Genomic DNA, 15,716 nt, shown 5'->3' on the forward strand with positions numbered 1-15,716 from the left:
TATGAAATACAATAAAAGACAAAACTTTCATTAGTTGTACAGACTTTTGTATTTTATCCTGTACCCAATAAGAGACTTAAGTACTTAGGCCACCTTAAACGAGTCAAAGTCATAGTCATTTTCGGCAATTTTTGGGGGAAGATAATGAAATAAATGGAAAATTGAATGTAAAGTGTTTTATTATATAACTTTCGGCGGGAAAAAACGAATTTTTTTGTTTGTTTTTTTTTTACAAAATGGTGGCAGTAGAGCCAAAATGAGCAAACATCTTTTTGAGCAATGTTCAACCTCACGACTACACGAAGATGACTATGATTTTGACGTATCCAAGGTGATCTAACCCTTTGAAAGAAGAAAGAAGTTTCTACATTCGGTTCTTTTCTTACGAATTACTTTGTAAAATGTCGTTTTGCATAAAAATCTACATTCTATTTATAAGTATGCACCTAACTATGTCAAGCTTCGATCACGAAAAAAAGGTGTAGATCGTTATGCTCAGAAATCTACGATTCACTTACCTTAAGTTCTGTTAAAAATTCTTTACTTTCGAAGAATACTTTCGTGACCCTTCTTAGACATTATAGCCGTCCTATCTTTAATTATTTAACTGTTTTACATACTTATACTCGAATGGATTACAAAGTAAGCACACTTTGGTTTTATATGGCACGTGACCATGAACACTTAGGAGAGTCCTGTGCGCTCATGATTTTAAGTGGACTGTGGGATGTCCATACAAATGTAGATGTCTATGAAATGATTTATCAAAACTGACGTGGATTAGAAGCACGTTTGCTTTCTTAAGAATTTTATGAGGTTTCGGATAATACAACAACTTCATTACAATCTATTAAACTTCCTACTGGATTAAATTTTAGAAAATTGTACATGCTATACGTATATAAAATCCACAATCTGTTTAGAAGTATTAAAACACTTATCGAATGTGATGAAAAATCGAAAAAATATGACAACGTAATTGAATGTCTTCAATAAATACTACTCGTGACCATCAAAATTCAATAGACGATACAAAAACTAACCGAATATGTATAATCAAATTTTTTACTAGATTTTGTTTTTGTCGAAATTGAATTTGCAGCCTCATTTAGAGACAAGCTTTAAATAGGACTGGCTATTGTGTCTGTCTATTACTCACCGCTTCTACTTGACAAAAGCGCTATTACGGGATGATACATATTATGTTTCGTCTACCAATTGACATCAAACCATTATGAAAAATGGATAATACTGTTGCGTGGGCGCGACATCATCTCCAATAATGAAAGGACAAAGTGTGTTAAAAGAAGAATTATTTATTTTAAGAAAAGGGGGTCTTATCTTTGACATATCCTTCTCCTTCCAAGGTCGTACTACGACTCTACATTCTCTATGTTGGGCGCCGTTACCAGAACAACGCCGCCATCCCAAAGCCACTCGCTTTGACGATACACAATACATGTTACCTATCGGGTAGAACGTAACAATACCATACTATTTTCGATTTAACGGTGTTTTACAAGTACACTCGTCATGAGGACACAACCACTTTTTGGGTAATGACGAGTATACTCGTCATGTGAAAAAATAAAATACCTTATGCTATAAAAATTGAAGTTTAAGTAAAAATTGAAAAATATACTTCTTTTGGTAGAACAAAGGAATCAAATATACCACGCACGCAGATACACATTTTCGAAACAAAATTCCACCGTTAAACGGTTAACTGGTGAAGGTGCCAGCATGTAAAAAGAGTTATGTTGCTTCTGGCCACTACAAAAAAAAGTCGAATCTAAATGAAGGACACAGTATTCAAACTAATACAGGGAAAAATGTATCATATTCATTTGGATACAAATGGCACTTAATGTGTTAATCCTTTAACGTCCTGACCCTTCCCAAATAGCACAAAAACGTCCTATGTATGTCCAATGGACGTACGTTCCGGACGTTCTGTACATTCGGAGAATGTCCCGAAAAGGTTCATACGTCCCCGTTAGGTCCTGGTTAAGATCTTTAAATGTCCTAGGAAGGTCCTATTTACAAAGTGGAACGTCCTGAGGACGTCCTGTGTCAACATTCTCAGAACGTTTCCCGAATGTGTAAAAGTAACATTCCCTATATGTTTTGGGAACGTTTAAAGAGATTTTAAAAACGCTATGGTAATATCTTAAAAGACGTATAAGAAACATTTCCCAAATATTTAAATTTGCGGTTAAGTTTTATTCTGTGCTAGGTAATAGGCATTAGGTTAGGTTGGTTTGTATTTAACAAATAAAAGATTAACTTTCCTGCGATTTCCGCACTTAGTAGAAACTAGATCGAGTTAGTTCATGTTAATAAATAAAAGGTTAAATTTCCTATAACGAATTATAATGAAAATATAGGTCCGGGGATTATGATCTCCAAGTACATTGTGTTTATTTCTATTTTCACAGCAAAACTCTGATTCTGTATTGGTTAGAGACAGTTTAAGAAAAAACATGTTTTTTCAACTTTCTTAAGGTTTTGATTCTTTAAAGACTGACACCTTGTTCATGGGGTTTCATCACCTTGCACGGAATGATATTGGCAAAAATATTAAACGAAACCATCCAAAATTTAAGTCTTGAGAACATCCGTAGGACTTTTGGGACGGATGTTTCTAGAACATCCGAAATTAAGTCTTACGAACGTCCTAGGGATGTCCAAAATGGACATAGGACATTTGGATATAAACTGGACATGAAACGGAAGTCCTTAGGATGTACGGTACTATCTGGGTTCAATCATTATTTCAAAATGATGAGACTGATATATATATATATATTATATTTTCTTATTTTGAAGTCGGAAGTATCGATATTCAACCGACCTATTTTTCTATTCTTTTATTTTTTATTTATTTTTTGGAAAGAATAGATACTCGAGTTTCTCAACCGAAAAACACATTGAGATCTACTTCACATCGGTGGAACTACAGATCCTTGCTGACAAAAGTTATATACTAACCGGCGACAAACTTTGTCGCACTTTTGAAATGACGGTTACACCGGTAAAATACTGGAAGTTAAAAGAAACGTTTTACATCCTATTACCCGAAAACGAGACCTGCACCATATACCAACGAAGGTAGGCGATCGCGAAATTACACGTTTACACAGGAAGAACAAGCCATAGAAGCACCGTCAGATTCTATTTCAGTCACATCTAGCGTATAAAACGCTTAATAATCATCGCTCCCGTGTTCAGTTCCATCCGATCGTCGCTCGATGCATATAATTCCAAAGATCATCCATCTTTTCCGCGATTATTAATTACGATCCGACGCGGCCGATTCCGTCTCTAATTCGAGCGTTGCTCACGCGATTGCTTTCTGCTGATGTTTGTAACTGCGAACATCAAACGAGCGAATATTTGGTGTACAGAATGTACCACGAAGCAATGGCACTAACCAGCAAGGAAGAGATTCTACGTGTAAAATTAATGTTCCATAAATACGATTAGTTTATTGAAATGTGGATACATTTGCTGTTACACCGATAACGAAGAATACAAAAAGTGAACTGAGTTCTGAATAAACTGAATTTTTTCAAATTGTAAACTGACATTTCAATTGGTTTGCGCAAAAATAGGTTTTTATGAACTAACTTACAAAAACTCAGAACGAACTAGAACTTGTTCGCTTTGTTATAGATTAGGTTTACTTCATTGAATCAAAATGGCGGCGAGGTATTGAACTATAAAGACAAATATATCACTGACACGGCATAGATAACTGATTTCCTAGACAGTAGACATTGAATTTAATGAAATATGTTAGATTACCTAGTGGTATGCCCACTGTAATACAGTAATAATGGAAAAAGTAAGATTTAATTCACCCATTCAAGGGAATTAGACATATTGGTTTTATAGGTTAAGTTTCTTCCCTTAAGTAAAAATGGTGGCTAATATTTAATCAAGAGGGCGAATATCACTAAGATGGTATAGATTTGGGGTTTCCTGTAAAATAAATATGGAATTTAACGAAATATGTTGGATTATCTAGTCGTACACCTATTATAATACTGTATTAATGAGATGAGTAAGATTTAATTCGCCCATTTAAGGGAATTAAAATACCGATATAATTTTGCAAAGAAACGTTGTGCAACCATGCGTGCCAGCAGCCTATTCCGAACTAGAGTAGGTAATCGAGAACCCCACCTGCTAACGCGGATATTTGTCGCTCCCCAGAGACGAGCGTCCGCGTGACAGCGTTAATCGAACGGTGTTACGGCGACGGGAATCACGAAGGAGCATTAACTGACCGCTTTTTCACTACGAAGTCAACAAATCGAGCATTTCTAACAATAATCCTGCCGCTAAGATTTCGACGGCAGATACTGTTTCATGGAATGTAGATATTTATGCAAATTTATATTTTTGTAGACTAATTTCTGAAAGCGGAACTGAAACAGGTACATATTTGTTTCTTCTATCGAGGACCTTGACAACACAAAAATACGATAAATGCTAATATAGCTAAATATAGGTTTAACTTTTCACTTCAGTTCTATTTTTTAAAGGTATTAAGAACCTTATAAGTACAAAAATAAAATAGAAAAATTACTTGAGTCTAGTCCTACGTTTTTATTTTATTCTACTCTGTAAATTTGAGTTAACCAGAAATCTAAAAAATTAGCAGTCTTAATTTCTAATACCTACAAGAAATATTTTTAACTCGTCTGTGCACTGTTATTTGTTCGCTACATCAGTCTGTGTAATATATTTTTATGCGTTTCATTCTTCAATATCTTTTATCTCTATTAATTTGTACTGCGAGCAGTTTATACTGAGTCGTGTATTACTATTTTATTTTTATTTTGATACGTAAATAAATAAAGAAACTAACGAGTATGTGACGTATAGGGAAACAATTTTATTAACATCTATACGTTAAAAATTATTATGCTTTTACTTTTGCTCTTTTTAAAATAGTAAACACCACTCGAGACGTTAAAATAATTAAGCAGCGAATTCAAAAGTTCTTCTGGCGATGAGAAAAAGTTGTAGGATTAGCGGTAGATTTTTACACTGTTATGAATCAGTATAAAGCTTCTTTGTGAATGGAATGGATCATCGAATGTATAATGCGGTGCAAAAAGACATTATCAAAGAAAACGTGTTATTCGATGGGAGAAGTAATATTGGGTTGAACCATGAATAGTAATCGGTGCACAATGAATATTGTAGAAGCTAGACGTTATTTATGACATTGCCCAATATTTCTTCATTAAAAAAAATGTGGTATTTTTTACACCTATGAAACAGGTAATTTTCGAACCCATGTTCTCTAATCCATTATTATCCATTCTGAGAAATACTACTTGTTTCGAAAAATTTGTGAAGACTTTTTTTGGTTTCCCACATAGTAGCACTTAACATCAAGAAATAAACAGACAAAAGCGATGCTTATGTTAATGCTTAGAATTATATTGCTTAGAAATATATATTGAACCATAAATAACTTGTACCTACCATGGAGAAACAGTGTATTCATAGAAAAAAAAAACTTTGACATGAGTCTTGTATGAACAAGACGAATTTAGCAAATATGAACACTGATCAATAATAATCATGGTTTCAGTCATTGTTTATTTTTCTCATTCTGTATTCTACACGTAACGTTTAGTTGGTTTGGTTAAATATTTTTTGCTATGGGTAATAGACAAGTTGTTGCATATATGTTAGAAAAATTAAACATACTGTGTATTGCACTAATACGAAAACTTATTTTTTTAAGCACTTTGTGTGTTGTCAATTTCAATAGAACAACCCGTATAACGTAGGAAGGTCTAGCGGAAAAACGAATAACGTTTTATGGTAACGTATCAAGCAGATTCAGAAGTTCCGGTTAACCAATACATTTGTCATTTAACATTTCTCTATGAAAAATAATCTATTTTTGTAACACTTTCACGAAAACAGGTACCATTCAGGAAAGTTTCATTATATTTCTCAAAATGTATATTAATGAATCCCACACTGATTATTTACTCTATGTGTTATAGTTTTCTTTTACAAAAGTCCTAAAAATGCCGTTTTTTTCACAACGTTTACACCATAACGTAAATCATTTCGTCTAAAGGGACGAGGCGTATATCTGTTGCTCGAAACACCTTCGCCAAACTTATCTAGCCAGGAAATCAGTAGTACCATCAGCGATATCTGGTCGGCAGAATGTAATAATGCTAATCAGTTAAACGGAGATAAACGCAGTAGAAATATTTGCTGGTGGTATGATTATTTTCTTTTCTTTTTTTTAATAATCCCCAGTAATTATGTAGAGATTAGATCGAGGAATCGCGATCACGGCGTGCCTGGAATTCTTCGGCGATGATCTATCATCGGAAGAAGCGAAACTTTTCGCGGGATGCAAGAATTTGTAATCCACCGTCCGCGGGGAACGATCTGGAACTCTTTGACGGAAAAGTTCAGGTGGTTCTTTGTATGCGGAGACTGTCGAGTGCAGCGATAATATCCGGACTTTGCGGCACGCGAAATACGAATAAATTTTCTGATAGAACGTGCAGAAAACGAAACACTCCGCCCGGTCGAGGTCGAGGCAATTTTCGATGTCATCTGCATCGTGGAAACATACAACAAGGTTCGTTGTGTCAATCGGGTTACTTAACTAATCCAAAAACCCTTTCACTTCTAAATTATTTAAAAATCACCAAAGACACATTTTATTGTGTTTTTGTGTATATTACATGACATATAAGTGGTTCACAAAAACATTTTAACATGTTGAAACCGTTTAATGCTGTTTTTCATTCGTTGTTATTTAGAAACTTTTTTTACCTTTATCGCAGTTGTATATAATTTTCACCACAATGCTATTATACATAATAAAACCCTAGTTTTCTTATCATTTATCAGTAAACTGTATTGAAATATTGGAAAGGAATTAGAGTTTTGTAAGTTTTTATTGTATTTGTAATATTGCACAACACTTGAATTCCATAAAATGAAGGAGACAGAAGATAAATAATGTTTTATTTTATCGATAAACTGTTAAATGTACATTCAAGTCTGTGCCATACCATCTATACAGGACTAGACGAAACTATTATATGTATATTCACACATATGGAAAAATACATGATATTAATATTTTATATCGTAATTTAAAATACGTAGCCATATGGCAACAGGGGGAACGAATGGATTAACCGTTCGCTTGCAGGGCTGGATCAGTTTTCACCCGTGCACATCGAGTTGGATCGTAAATTCATTGCACGTAATGAAACTTTAGTAAATAATGATTATAATGAGAATATTTTATGATGGCGATTACGTGATAAGGATACATTTTGGTGTAAACGCTGTAAAGAAACGGCTTTTATAAATTTTTTATAAAAGAAAACTACTACACATAGTACAAACAATCAGTCTGCAATTTATTAATATACATTTTAAGACATGAAACAACTTTTTTTAATGTTATTTTGTTTAATGTATTCTGCAGAAACCAGCAATGACTGTGACGTTCAGAAAAACGGATGCCCAAACGGTAACTTAAAATCTTGAAACTCACTCATCTGAAATTAGAAACCAAAGTTTTTCTTCAAACCTACAGGGATGGTTATCGTATTCAGATGGTTTGGTTAACCCCTTCGCACCGATGGACGAGAAATCACGTGGCGAGATATCTCGTCCACCGTTGCAGAGGGGTTAACATATACATTTTTTCTTCAATATTTTTTAATGAAATGATTACCTATTTTTAGGACATTTTCACAAAGCAGGTACCAATCAGCGAATTTTAATTGTTTGTCAATAAAAGTGCTTGATACGATAACCATTCCTATAAGTCTTAAGAAAAAACTTCGATTTTTTTATTTCAGATGAGTGGATCTCGAGATTTTAGGTACACCGTTTGGCCATCCGTTTTTGTCAATGTCACAGTCATTGCTGGTTTTTGCAGTATATCATACCATAATTTTGTTCATCTCTTCAAATGTATATTAATAATTCCAGCTCTTATATTACGTTGTAACGGAGTAAAAAGCTCTAGTTTCAAAAAATACTAATGACCTTAATAATTTTGCTAGCGATTTTTTTCAATTCACGGTTCAAATCTAATACATAGACATTTATTTGATGTTTACTAGTTTAAAAATTGTCAATCTGAGCAAACAACGCTAAATAAATACAATCGTTCTCATTAATCATTAAAGTAAAATCAAGGCCAGTGTAAAAAGTGAAAGAGTATAATTTTCATAGTCCCTTCAAACATTGTTCTTCAATAACCATTTCGTACTTTTCCTGCATGAGGCGAAATTTTAAGGAACCTGAAGGAACTAAACTTTGAGGATTGGAATGGAGGAATTTTATGTCTTCGTTTATGTTAATAAGAAGGAAAGTAGCAAAAGAACGACTGTTTTCCTAAACTGCTTGGAGCAGAATTTCGTCATATTACAATTTCAATTCGCTCCATGTCTACTGTCACGTAGTATCAACGTTTATGTAAATTCTATACAGACATATCAAAAAGGATCAAAGCAAGATATCTCTTTGTCTAATTTCAGCTGTGGAATTATTATTAGATCGATACGAGTTAATCCAATATTGGTAGCATTATCTATAATAGTTTTATGTCGTTTATCTAAATCAATGTCAATTGATGGGTAAAATATTCCGATGGTCACCTTTTATTCAATATAAACGTACTAATATAAACAAATCCCTAATATTCCTGAACTATTTTTCAAAAATAACAGAAAGAAATTTACTTTGCCATCTGCATTAAGTTAAAACTGAAATAAAACCACCGATCGAAGCTGTACTGCGCAGTGTTTTATACACTTGCATATCCCATAAGTGCATAAAATCCATAATTCATTCATAATGTTGTACATTGGCAGGAAGGAAAAAAAATGAAGAAAAAAGCGTTCAAGCATTAGCATAACACTCTATCTTCGAAGACTTCAGGGAATTCGTCATATTTCTTTGCAAGGAATGATTATAACCAGCCACTGTAAACTTTTTAGTTTACAGTATGACTCATTTTTTTCGTGTACATTCGAGATAATAATTAGTGTTCATTCTTGTATAATAATTCTTGTACCAACAATACAAGTGTACATTGAAGATTACAACCAACTGTAAAAATTATATACTTCACACAAATTTTTATTCTTACCAACATTTCTGATACTGTATGTCTCATTCTAATACAAAAATATGAAAATGTAATTTTACTTGAAAAAATTTCGAGTTATAATAATTGAATGAGTATGAATTCTGATTGGGAGCACCAAGATAAAGAAACAGGTTCATCAGGAGCAAGAATTTTCCAATAAGAATTTTCCAAATAACTCATAGAGTCGACAAATTGTTACATTAATTAAAAAATATCACTTTTATACATATCATTCCATATCATTTATCATAATTAAACTGAAAATTTCTCTGCAAATTCCGTACTCTGAGAAGCAAATTGGAAATAGTTGTTCTTCCTTAAAAATTATATTAGAGTAATAATAATATAAAAGTGCCATTAAACTTCATCAGTTTTTCTCGTTTGTCCTCTTTTACGTATTTCAACATATATGCTATAAACTGATAAATTCTGCAGTTTAATCACAACAGGGTACATATTATGTTACACCTTTATCGAAACTATTCATATAACTCCTATACTCAGCAATAAAAACGAAACGTTCGCGGACACGTATTTGTATACAGTCATCAAAAAACCTCTACGATTCATTAGAAAATTCATGTACAGAGTGGTCTAAAGTTAAACAATCAAATTGCCAGTAGGGTCCATGAATAGAAAAAAGAAGAAATTTCATACAAACAAGGTATTAAAAATAATAGAAAAATATTAAGTGTAATAATAATAACGGAAATATTACTTCAGTATATATATTTGTACAGTATATAAAATATATTTTTACTAATTTAAAATTGTAAACCTAGTTCAAATACACGTACGAAACAAGTATCATTATCATCTATTTGTACATCCTAATACAACAAGCCCATTATTAAACTTTCACTAATTAATTTTATTTGAAATTTTGAACCCTCATCTGTCGTTCATTTTCCCAACTTAATTTGTCCCTCGGTATCAACTTGACACAGTAATAAAAAATTAATATAATAAAGGGATAAATAGTTAAATTTGCAAATTCTTTAAAATAAAAGTCAACCTCAGGTAAATTTACCTACACATGACAGAATAACATGCATTTCCTAGAAAGAAATATATCAAATTTACACAAGGAAAGGAAGAGGGTTAACATACTATTTCAGGACCCATGTCCACGTACAATTTACCCCTCATATTTACTCACAAACCATACCGACAAACTGTATTCTCGATCATACAAGCATCAATAAACTAAAAGAAAAAACAACATTCCCAAAATTCCACCAAAACTCCAGGTGTTACAAAAATTTCGGACATCTCTTGCTACTCCAAAAAAAAATCCTGAAATTTCTCCTATGGATAAATTACGATAACGAAAAAATCCCCTACCTGTTGTCGCGAGGATACACCAAACCGGTCAGCGCGCACCGGACACGAAGAGGAACGATCACGATCACAAAACTTTGTCGTCACGGTCAACTTCCGAGGGAACGCGAATGCGCACGTTCGCGAAAAATCACAAGCGAAGAGAGCGAACGAACGAACGTATTACACGTGCGACGGTCGAGCACCAACTGACGACGCGGCACTCCGTTCACAAGCGACGACACCGTCTGACTACAGACGGCGCCTAACTATTCCGCCACGCGATTGGTCCCCGGACGACCACCTTGCGGGTATACTCGCCTCGACTCGGACTCGCGTATACGTTGCCCACCTGGGCGAAATTGCGCGCGCGGGTACACTCGATACTCGCGTGTGCGTTTGCGCGGCCGGGAACAATAGAACTGGAACCGATACATACCTCTGAGCGTACATACATATATATATTTTTTTTATCTCTCTCTCCCCAAGGCGAATGAATGAGATGCGTCCATTCGTTGTGCTTGCCTATGTAGGTATACAAGGTGTCCCACTCAACTGGGACAAACCGTAGTTTTAAAACGGTACAAGATAGAAGAAAATTTAATTAGGAAAAATTAAGGGTCTTGCCACTATGAAACCCTGAAAATCGTTATTTTTGGGGAACTTTTTTTTCGGTGAACAAAATGGTTAACATAAATGAAGTGTTGCCTATTTATTAATACATATATTGAGAGTATCAAACAAAAATTTGTTTGAAACTTTTAATAGTTTTTTGTTATTATATACATATATTGCACTGCTGGCGTACGAGATTCCGGGAGAACGAAGCATCAGAATCAAAAAATTCAAAATGATTTTTAGTCGGTATGGGTGTCATTATCGTCGGCACTGAAATTACTTTGACCACTAAAAAATAAACAAAATGGCGCAGATTTAAAGCTGAAATTTCAAATTCGGTGAATGTTTTTAGTCATTTTGCATTGTAAAATGTATGAAATTGGTGATCCAAAAAGGTTTCCGTGGTCCCTGCGATAGCCACTGATGTGCTGAATAACATGTATAAATTTCAGACTGATTGGTTGAATAGTTTTTTTGCAATTACCTACGCCAACACTACATCATTTTTTCAAGACCCTTACTTCAGTACCATATACATATAAATAAAAAAAAACTATTTACAGTTTCAAAAAATTTGTTACACTCCCAATAAGTGTATTAATCGACAGACAACACTTCATTTGTGGTGAACATTTCGTTCACTGAAACAAAATTCCCAAAAAATGGCAATTTTTCAGGGCTTCACAGTGGCAGGACCCTTTAAAATGGTAGAAGATAGAACAAAATTTAATTAACAAAAATGAAATGGTTTTTAGTGATGTATCACGTACTGTATGCATCTTCTCCGAAAGTGGAGGCGTTTCAAAGATTTCAAGGTTACTTCTATTTTTTTTAATTTGAACTGTACATTTTTTCTACACCATTCAATGCATTTTTTAATTCTTTACGGACAAATGTTAAGGTACTTGGATCGAAAAATGATTATTTTAACCCTGCTGTTATCCTCGAAGATATTTCAATAGGTAGTATGTTTTGTTTTTAATATAATTACACCCATTTTTGTTTATTTCCCATTTCTTAAAGATAAATCGTTTCAAAGTTTCACATAATTGTATTCGAAAAGATACAAACGTGAAGAGCAAATGAGGAGAACAGCAGGATTGAAAGAGTAAAGTTAGCAAAATCATTAAACAAGAGCGAAGACATAGAGAAGAAACGTTCAAGCTTGAGTCCAAATATTATACAATCTTGAGAAACTGAACTTAAAATATCTTTTAAACTAATCATTTTCCGATGCAAGTACCTTAATACTTTTTTGTAGAGTATTAAAGAATGCATCGAAGGATATATAAAAAAATATATAGTTCCGTCTAAGAAAACAGAGGTAACCTTCAAATCTTCGAAACGCCTCGACTTTCGGAGAAGACACATACGTCACGTGATGCACCACTTGAAATAATTTAATTTTTCATAACTAAATATTCTTCTATCTTCTACCGTTTTAACGTTATGGCTTGTCCCAGTTAGGTGGGACATCCTGCATACGAAGTCTGCTCTGACGCACGACCTATCCACCAAGACCCTACGAAGCTTATGAATGGCCCAGCTTCGTGGGGGAGGGGAGGGAAGGCAAAAGTGCGCATTAACTATTGCGTCAATCGCCAAAATGTTATTACAAATGTTATGAATGTTGTTAGTTGTTCGTTCTTTATTCGTTGGATAAACATCATTGTTTGTACAGTTGTCGAAGCAATTAAATAAAGGCGGTTGGACATACCTCAAGATATCAAGAATTTGCTAAATATAACCTCTGGCTATGGGTAAATGTTGACATGTGATTGTTATCAGCTTTCAGTATTCAACGAACGGGCAGTGTTGGGTTGATATTATAGAAAGAGAAAAGTAGAGCGATTTGATTATTTCCACTTTAGAATTTGGTTTCGTTAACCCTCTATAACGCCGTGTAACTTTGAAGACACATACCAGTTTTCCTATCACTAAGCAAATGAGGATATTCTTTCTCACAATTGACCAATGTAACTTGAAAATTACAATATAACTGCTCATTGGCAAATAACTTTTACCCAGTGGGACTTTAAAGTGAAAAGCTCTTTGATGAAAAAATTACAACCTTTAAGATTGAAAATTTAAGTTCCATTTGCTCAACTGGTCAGTAAAAAACAGTATATACAGATAACAAATTTTTTAAACAATAAAAATTAATTTGGGTTATAGGAGGTTGAAAGTAATAGGTAGCTGTGCTGCCACTTTAACAATGACAATGAATATACATATTTGGACACCACCGAAGATTAAATAAAATGTCTTATATGAAACTCTGTTCTGTGAATTCTGCTCACTTTCTAATCTCTTTCTGCTCAGCCTTTCTGTCACTTCACTCGCGTTCTTCCCTCTGACCCCCCCCCCTTCCCCACATACAATATTGTCCCTTCCATTGATACGTAAAACTCGTCTTTTCGACCGAATTCATCTATTCGACTAACGTTCTCTTATAGAACCACCTCCTGCACCGGTGCAATACTCATTTTAAAAATGCGACAAATTCTATCGTCGGTTAATATCTAATTTTTGTCAGTAAAGATCCATAGTATCACTTGATGTGACGTAGATTTCCATATTTTCAGTTAGGAAATTCAAGTATTCCCTCCAAAAATTAATAAGAAAAGAAAAAAGAATGAAAATATGTGTCTGTTTAATATCGATATTTTCAACTTCAAAATGAGAAGACACAACATATATATCCGTTTCATAATTTTGAAATAACTATTTAAAGGTCTGAGTAAAGGGTTAATAACATTCATGCACAAAAGGTTCATACCTGACTTTTAGAAGACGGGCAGCTTTTTGCATGACTTTTTATATTGTCGAGTTAGAAGTTTTATATATTTGTAATAGCGTTATACTACGATAATAAAAATAAGCGACCCTTCTGGAGCCAAGAAATAGGCTTGCCGTTCCCTAAGACTTAATTTCTTAAAACACATCGCAAACAAGTTTAGAGTAGATGATCTGAAATATATTAAATAACTTGGAAATATACGGTGCTTCTGGGATTACCGATTACCCAGAAAATATTGTTACTAGGAAACAATGCATTTTGCGTTTCCGAGATTTCGTAGAGATTCGCACGTGCTATTCAGCGACGAACAAATACGTGGTTGGTGCACAAAGCTATGTAAATACAGAAATGAATTCCTCGAAAGAAAGCCCGTAAAACGTTACATAATCCTCGACAGTCTTTCACTGGGGGACATAAAGAATAACAACTTTCGCCGTCCATCATTTATAATTTGGTGAAAGTGCACCGACACCTCTTCCATTTGAATTTCGATCAGTCCCCGTAGACGTCTATTAGCCGTCGTTACGCCGGAAGATCCTTCGATTTAATTAACTCTGTAATCACTAGAATAATATCATTCACATCCTTTAGAAAGAGAGAATTAAAAAGCATCCACAACGTCATTTAACTAGAGACCTCACTGTACATGCGTGTCCTTTTATATTAACGCTCAGACTGAGGTTGATGGTATGGTGTCAAATAATGACACGGAAGAAACTTTTTGTAACAGCACAAATACTATATGATCTGTATCGTAATATCAACAGATATCGATTGTCTGCTCGAGCGACCAAGCATTCGCGATGACTTTGACTTCTAAACAGTGGAACGTCTGGTAGACGCGGATGACTTTCTGTCTAGCTAAACTCTTGGGAATCTCTGAATACAAGTAAGCCTCGTCATATTCTTACCAACTGTGACAGAAGATTAAACGAGTAAAGAATAATAACTATTCATTTATTCGTATCTACATAATAATACGTATAATTAATTCTTCAATATGTATTAGTGACGTTATAATAACAATAATAATACATATTGCGTTCACCGAAGCTTTAGGTATCTTTGAATACAGTTTATCCTTAAAAACTACGATAAAAAGAGTGTCATCTATGTACTACTATCACAGAAAAGCGTCACAAGTCGGAAACATGTAATTTTCCAGGCCAGCAAAAAGAAACTGATTCATTACGTAGCATTTCATATATTAAACCAACTGACACTAATGCCATCTGGCTTAATATATTGGACTTCAATTTGGGACATTTTTTTAAGTGATGGATCTAGGTATTTAAAGATATTTTACGCAATAAAATGCAAGTTTGATACAGGTGACACTTTTCTCGCAGAGGTGTTATATCTATTATGTAGTATCTATTATTTCACAAATCTAATACTAGAATTTGCCTAACATTTTCTAAAAGCTCTTAGCAGTACTAGGACTCTTTTAATAGGGTTAAGGATTTGAGTCACATTACCATTCATAAGTATTGAGATACCTGGTGTGTATAAAAAAAACGGGATGTTTCGTAAAAATGATATACTTTGGACCACTTTCATTGCTTCATAGTAGCATAAGCGTAGTCCATCGGCTTTAATATCCTTAAACATTATCTATTTTAAACTTTCGGTAATTTTGTAATGCCTTGTAACATTTACTGCACATTGGATAAATGTCCTCATACCAGAGACGGGCAAATTCATTATTTAGATAAAGAGTTTCGAATAATGAATGAAAGATAAAAAACGTACTTCGTCATTTTTAATCGATTAAACGTGGAAATTCCAATTTTTGTAATAACATAA

At 33.9% G+C, this 15,716-nt stretch overlaps 1 protein-coding gene across 1 annotated transcript in view; it reads right to left on the reverse strand.

Moving 5' to 3' along the window:
* LOC107193604 overlaps positions 1-10,718 on the reverse strand; it is a 116,980-nt gene extending 106,262 nt beyond the window's left edge. Inside the window, exon 1 of the mRNA XM_015583083.1 lies at positions 10,517-10,718. The gene's annotated coding sequence lies outside the window, so the exon portion shown is untranslated. The remainder of the gene's footprint in view (positions 1-10,516) is intronic.
* Between the last annotated feature and the right edge of the window lie 4,998 nt (positions 10,719-15,716).

Source organism: Dufourea novaeangliae, unplaced genomic scaffold (assembly GCF_001272555.1).
Source record: "Dufourea novaeangliae isolate 0120121106 unplaced genomic scaffold, ASM127255v1 scaffold6, whole genome shotgun sequence".
NCBI classification, from domain to species: Eukaryota; Metazoa; Arthropoda; class Insecta; order Hymenoptera; family Halictidae; genus Dufourea; species Dufourea novaeangliae.